This window comes from Castanea sativa, chromosome 4 (genome assembly GCF_040712315.1).
Source record: "Castanea sativa cultivar Marrone di Chiusa Pesio chromosome 4, ASM4071231v1".
Lineage (NCBI taxonomy): Eukaryota > Viridiplantae > Streptophyta > Magnoliopsida > Fagales > Fagaceae > Castanea > Castanea sativa.
In genome coordinates, this window is record NC_134016.1 from 10,195,592 (window position 1) to 10,203,684 (window position 8,093).

An 8,093-nucleotide genomic window follows, 5' to 3' on the forward strand; every position below is an offset into this window, starting at 1 on the left:
GTGATTCCTTGGATCTTGGGATTATGCGACCGCTTCACTATTGTCGCAAAAAAATGTGATGGGAACTTGCTCCATTCTTATAACACCAAGATCAGAAAGGAATTTCTTGAGCCAAACAGCTTCCTTTGCTGCTTCACAAGCAGCAACGTACTTAGCTTCCATGGTGGAGTCCGCAATACAAGATTGCTTAACACTCTTCCAACTTATGGCTCCACCTTCTAAGGTGAAAACACATCCTGAAGTGGATTTTTTGAAATCTAGATCCGACTGAAAATTTGAATCTATATAGCCAATGGGAATTAAATCTTCACACCGGTAAACAAGCATATAATCTCTCATTCTCCTAAGATACTTGAGAATATGCTTTACAGCTTGCCAATGTTTTGGTCCTGGATTTGATTGATATCGGCTAACCATGCCAACTGATAACAAATATCTAGTCTAGTACAAAGCATGGCATACATGAGACTTCCCACTATAGAAGCATAAGGAACTTATCTCATTATATTTTCTTCCTTTTGAGTCTTAGGCCTTTGGTCATCAGATAGAGGAACTCCATGTCTAAAAGGAAGCAATCCTTTCTTGGCGTTTTGCATGCTAAACCGTTTTTGAACCTTATCTATATATCCAGCTTGTGATAGGCCTAACATCTTATTGTTGCGATCTTGCCAAAGCTTGATCCCTAAAATAAAGTTAGCCTCACCTAAGTCCTTCATATTAAATTGGCTTGACAACCAAACTTTAATCGATGACATTACCCCTACATCATTCCTAATGAGTAGAATATCATCAACATAAAGCACTAGGAACATTACTACTTTGTCTCGATGTCTTTTGTACACACATGGTTCATCAAGATTTTGTTCAAAACCAAAAGACTTGATTGCTTGATCAAATCTGATGTTCCAAGACTTAGATGCTTGCTTAAGTCCATAAATGGACATTTTCAACTTGCATACCATATGCTCTTGGTTCTTTGCTATGAAACCTTCCGGTTGCAACATGTATATTTCTTCTTTAAGATTGCCATTAAGAAATGCAGTCTTGACATCCATTTGCCAAATCTCATAATTATAACGAGCAGCAATGGATAAGAGAATTCTGATAGACTTAAGCATGGCTATTGGCGAAAAAGTTTCATCATAATCAATACATTCTTTTTGTGTATACCCTTTCGCCATTAGTCTTGTTTTAAAGGTTTCAACCTTTCCATCTATCCCTCTCTTCCTCTTGTAAACCCATTTGCAACCAATAGGTTTAATGCCGTTAGGCGCCTTTACAAGATCCTATACATGATTGGAATACATAGAATCTAATTCAGATTTCATAACTTGGACCCAATGATGTGTATCTATATCATTCATTGCCTCCTTATAAGTGTAGGGATCCGATTCAGCCTCTTCTGAGATAGCTTCATAAGTTTCTCCCAAACCTACAAATCTTATAAGAGGCCGAACAATTCTCCCACTACGACGAGGCACCTGTGTACTAGACATCTCATGAGCAGTATCTTGTAGTGTATCTAATACAGCCACATCATCCCTAGTTTCATCTATTGGTTGTTCAACTACAAGTTCATTCATTTCAGCCAAGACAACTCTACTTATAGGAATAAAATTATTTATATAGTTATTTTCCAAGAATTTGGCATTTGTGCTAACAAATACTTTATTATCCTTATGACCATAGAATAAACCTTCAACTGTTCCTTTTGGATACCCTACAAAAAATACCACTTCTGTTTTAAACTATAACTTGTCAGACTTTCCTTTCAACACATGTGCTGGACAACCCCAAATGTGGAGATGTCTCATACTAGGCTTACGCCCATTCCACAACTCTACAGGTGTTTTAGGAATAGACTTCGAAGGTACTAAATTCAGAAGATACATTGCAGTATTTAAGGCATATCCCCAAAAAGAAATTGGTAGAGTCGAATAACTCAACATGGACCTAACCATATCTAAAAGAGTCCTATTCCTTCTTTCTGCTACAACATTTTGTTGTGGAGTTCCAGGTGCAGTCAACTGGGATATAATCCCATTTTTAGTCAAGTAATCCTTGAAGTCACCAAGAAGGTATTCGCCACCTCGATCAGATTGAATGGCCTTCATGTGTTTACCTAATTGATTCTCAACTTCAACCCTAAACTCTTTGAACTTTTCAAAGGCTTTGGACTTCCGTTTCATTAGGTACACATAACCAAATCTAGAGTAATCATCAGTGAAAGTAATGAAATACTCATAGCCATCTCTTGCTTGGATTGACATAGGACCACATACATCTGAATGTACTAGTTCTAGCAAATCTTGGGCTCTTCTACCCTTTGCATTAAAAGGCCGTTTGGTCATTTTACCTTCCAAACAAGATTCGCAAATTGGGAAACCATCAAAGTCCATGGGCTGTAAAAGTCCATCTTTGATTAGTCTTTGAATCCTACTTGAATTAATATGACCTAAATGCAAGTGCCATAGATATGCATCACTAGTAGAACTTTCTCTTTAATGATTTTACATGAGAGCTACTATCTAATTCAGAATTGTATAATTCATGCTTGTCAAGAGTTAAAATATAAAGACCATCCACAATATTGCCAAAACAGATAAACATTTGATTCTTCTTTATTACAACATTGTCTTTGAGGATAACACAATATCCATGTTTACCTAAGTAAGTTGCAGAAATTAAATTCCTACGAATATTAGGTACATACAAGCAGTCTTCCAATATTAAAACTCTAGACTTAAAATATAAATTAAACACTCTAACAGCTTCAACCGGAATCTTGCTCCCATCAACCAAAGTAAGAAATAGTTCTCCCTTATTCAACTTTCTAGTCTCCTAGAACCCTTGCAAAGAATTGCAGATATGATTAGTACAGCCTGAATCCACACACTAGGAATTCGTTGGATTCTGTACCAAACATATTTCAAGAAGAAATAAACTTTTCATACCCTTATTCTTGGCAGCCTTGAATGTTGGACAATTCCTCTTCAAATGTCCTTTCTCACCACAATGGAAACACTTTCCTTTTGTTTTCTTTCCTTTGTTGGCAAATCCTAAGGCAATTTGTTTACCAACTTTCTTAGTGAAGTCCTTCTTCTTCTTCTTCTTACCCTTGCCTTTCAACTTAGGTTGAGAAGTAGAAGCGTCACCCACATTGGCTTCAACACTAGAAGTACCAAGGGTGCCTTCCGCCGCCACTAACTCATTCATTAATTCAGACAAAGAATAAATCTTTTTGTTCATGTTATAATTAAGTCTGAATTCCTTAAATGATTTCGGTAGTGACTGGAGTATCATATCCACTTGGGATTCTCCATCAATGTTGGCACCTAAAACTTCCAATGTATTTAGATTAGAGATCATTGTAAGACAATGCTCTCTCACTGAACTACCTTCAGCCATTTTGGTATTATAAATTTGCCTCATGGTCTCTTGCCTTGCAAAACGGCCTTGCTCACCAAACATCTCCTTCAGACTTAGCATGATGTCTGAAGCTAGTTCTACATCCTGCATTTGATGTTGTAGAATATTTGAGATAGATGCTAGGATGTAGCACTTGGCCATCTCATTAGATTTTTGCCAACGATCATATCGCTGTTTTTCCTTAAAAGGAGCATCTAATGAAGGAAAGTTAGGACATGGTTGAGTAAGCACATATTTGTGCTTTTTAGCAGTAAGAACAATGTCCAAATTTCTTTTCCAGTCAACATAGTTGGATCCAGTTAGTTTGTTTTGATTAAGAATAGTGTTAGAACATATGCGTTTCACTTGTTTAGAACATATGTCATTCATTATTTATGTAATTGGCTAATCCTTTGTCAAAACGCACTTTACTTGTAATTGGGTATATTTAGGATAAGGTTAATGCTTCAAGAAACAAGGTTTCAAGATCAAGTGTTAAATCCATGCAAGTCTGTCCAAGAAACAAGTTGAGAAGTGCTCTTCATTAAAGCTCAACAGCTGCATCTATCGAGCTTTAAGAAGCTGTTCTAGCCCTGAGGCTCGACAGCTGCTCGACAGCACCTCGACACCTGTAGCTGTCGAGATTTAAGAAAAACAGATTCCTAGTTTTGTTTTGATTCTAATCCGTGGATGTGTCTTTGGGCCTTCTTTTCTCCTAACCCTAGACATATAAAAGGATTATTCTAAGGGCCGTCAAAGTGTGGCAAGTTCCACAGGCATTGAGAAATCCTTGTTCATGACAATTGTAACTTGAGACGAAGTTCTTGCCCTAGTTCATCTCTTTTGTGAAGAAGTTGCTGTGTCTTTGCACCGTAGGGTTTTGTAACCAAGCATCTTCTTGATCTTCATCGTGCGGATGAATTGAAGAACTTTGCAGCCAACAATCTTCTCTAGTTGGTGATTGAAGTCACTTATTGGGATCCGCGCATTTGGTTAGTCACGTACTTGGGAGCCGTGCATTGCAAGGAGAAACTGTCACTATAGAACAAGTCCACTTGGGTATTAGGGTAAGGGTTCAACTGTAGATTGGTAAGATACTTGGGATTCCTTTACTTGTAACCGCTTGTTGTGATAATAGTGGAGTTTCGGGAGTGGCGATCTTAAATTCACCCGGTGGGATTTTTGCCATGTAGGTTTTCCCTATTCGTAAACAAATCACCGTGTTATTTATTTTCCGCTGCATACTTAGTTTATTTGGTGATTTGTTTGTGCTACCATGTGCTTTGCATGTTAAATTGATTAATTAATTGAATTTGGCTAATTAATTAATTAATCCATCACAAGGGGTCAATACGTTTTTGGCCTATCAAATAGCAACAAGTGGGCTAAATGATGCCATGATTTAAATATGAAAATAATAAACATGAATACAATAAGTAAATTGGACATTATCAATTTAGCATATAAACAAATAGTATGGAACCTTAATAAAACCATAATATAAAATATGTAACGACAACCCAATCTCATATTCAATATCTTGAGAACTATTCTCATTATTAGTGCTATCATGATAACTCTTATTAAACATTAATAATATGCCATTTTACATTTAGCCTCTAAGTAACAATAGTAAGAACTCAGCATAGAGGATACTATAATACTTAATCTAGTGTATACCATTGTCTAGAATCATGTGTAGCCACATTTCATTCCTTAACAGGCTTATTTTGTAGTACCATGATAAAAACACTCTCCACATGGAATGCAAAGCTCGAAACTAAGACAAGGTGTTTATTAAACCACTATAAACCAGGAAATTCAATCTTGTAGGACCATGAAATAAATACTCTCCGCATGGAATGCTAAGCTCGAGGCAAAAACAAAGTATATATTTCACACTACTATGAACCAACAATGGAGGCTGTGAGATCCAACCCTTGTATCTCTCTCCCACTAGATATTTTAAATTAAAGGTTTTTAAGATGAAGAACCATAATAATGCTAGACACTTTGAAAACATAATTCTAATCTCATTAGGAATAAATTTCATAATCCTAGCACTAATATATATATATATATATATATATATATAAACTCATATTACATTTAAAAATCCATATTATATTAATATATGTAATATATTAATATAATATGTAATATATAATATGCAAGTTGGCCATCAATATATATAATATATATTATTGCATGCAAGTTGGCAACCAAAAGCTTCCATTCCAGGCCAAAAAGTGCAACAACGTCCTTCACATGCATGTGTCATCAAATCCGTATAGACTATTAATATTGAATTGTCTAACATGCAAAACATGCAAGCCATACATTAAAGACCAAACGGTGCAATCATTTATTGTCCAAGCGGTGCAATGAGCATTAAAGTTACTTTAACAATGAATAACTGTATCCAAGCAACGACAAAGACATGACACCATTAACAAGATCTAGCACTATTCAATTCTACTTGCAGTATATATATATATATATATATATACACACACACGTATTCCATGAAAATTAAAAACCATGACATAACACCATAACTTGATGCAGAAAATTGAAACAAAGATAACGGTTTTCTTAAATTCTAAATTTTAATCACATATTATACAATCATGAGATGAAAACCTGGCTCAGATACCAATTGTAGGAAAAAATGGTTTTGTATCTCATACAAAACAAATAGCGGAAGTAACAAACAAAGATCTATTTCATTCATGATTGATAATGTGCATTATGTAAATTTTAGAATTTAAGAATAAGATAGCGTACCTTGGTGTGGAGAAATTCAAAACAAAGATTAGAAGCACTTGGGAACACTTTTAATTTTCACTCCAATTCCACTTTACGCCCAAGATGTGTGGTCTCTCAATCAGTTTTCAAAGGGAGAATGAAAGTGTGTCTCACTCTCACAAACACACCGTTTCTTATATTCTTTGATAGGCCAAAAACGTATTGACCCCTTGTGACAGATTAATTAATTAATTAGCCAAGTTGAATTAATTAATTAATCAATTTAACATGCAAACACGTAGTAGCACAAAAAAATTACCAATAAACTAAAGTATGCAGCGGAAATTAAATAACAAGGTGATTTATTTACAAATGGGGAAAACCTACACGGCAAAAATCCCACCGGATGATTTTAAGGTCACCACTCCCAAAACTCCACTATTATCACAACAAGCGGTTACAAGTAAAGGAATCTCAAGTACCTTACCAACCTACAGTTGAACCCTTACCCCAATACCCAATTGGACTCGTTCTGTAGTGACAGTTTATCCTTTCAATGCATGGCTCCCAAGTACGCGACTTCAATCACCAACTAGAGAAGATTTGTTGGCTGCAAAGTTCTTCAATTCATCCACACGATGAAGATCAAGAAGATGCTTGGTTACAAAACCTTATGGTGCAAAGACACAACAACTTCTTCACAAGAAAGATGAACTAGGGAAAGAACTTCGTTTCAAGTTACAATTTGCATGAACAAGGAATTCTCAATGTTTGTGCAACTTGCCACACTTTGACGGCCCTTAAAATAATCCTTTTACATGTCTAGTGTTAGGAGAAAAGAAGGCCCAAAGACACATCCACGGATTAGAGTTAAAACAAAACTAGGAATCTGTTTTTCTTAAATCTCGACAGCTACAAGTGTCGAGGTGCTGTCGAGCAGCTGTCAATCCTCGGGGCTAGAACAGCTTCTTAAAGCTCGATAGATGCAGCTGTCGAGCTTTAATGAAGATCACTTCTCAACTTGTTTCTTGGACAGACTTGCATGGCTTTAACACTTGATCTTGAAACCTTGTTTCTTGAAGCATTAACCTCATCCTAAATCTACCTAATTACAAGTAAAGTGCGTTTTGACAAAGGATTAGCCAATTACATAAATAATGAATGATATATGTTCTAAACAAGTGAAACACATATGTCCTAACAATCTCCCCCTTTGGCAATCCGTGACAAAACCACAACCAACAAATGAACATATGAGAGAAGTCATAAATCACTCAACTCATATACACTTATTGAATACAATAAAATCTATCATAACACAAACTCTTGAAAAACTTTGCAAGAAGAGAGTTTATGACAAGTAGACTTTGACAACCTGTATTTCTGAAACACTTTAAACAAAACTCATCAAGGCTTCTTAGTGTGAAACAGAAATAATAGATTGCATAAAAATAAAGAAACATGTGTATAAAGAAAGAAAAGAAACAACACATGTAGAGATAGGTGAAAGAAACATACAACATCATATATATATAACAAAATGAGCACAATGTATGTAATAATGGTCACAAGACCTAGGTACAAGAAGATTATGTATCTAAAGTAGAGAAAAGAAAGAGATACAATTAATCCTCACTACATCCCTTAGCACTCAACACTCCCCCTATCAAAAAGTCCCTATACAAAATCTCCTTAAGCATGACTACTCTCATAACTTAAAACTACTCCTCCTTTTTGTCACGAGTGACAAAGGGTAGAGTGTCAAGTAGACATCACATCGGTAGAGCTAGCATCTCCATCATCATCATCATCCAAAGCATCATCGTCATCACCATCATCATCCCCAGACATGGAAGCCATAGGAGGTGGTGGAGGAGAAGCCTCAGGAGCAAAACCACCCATGGTCGCCTGTCGCCTACCAATGCCACCAATACAAA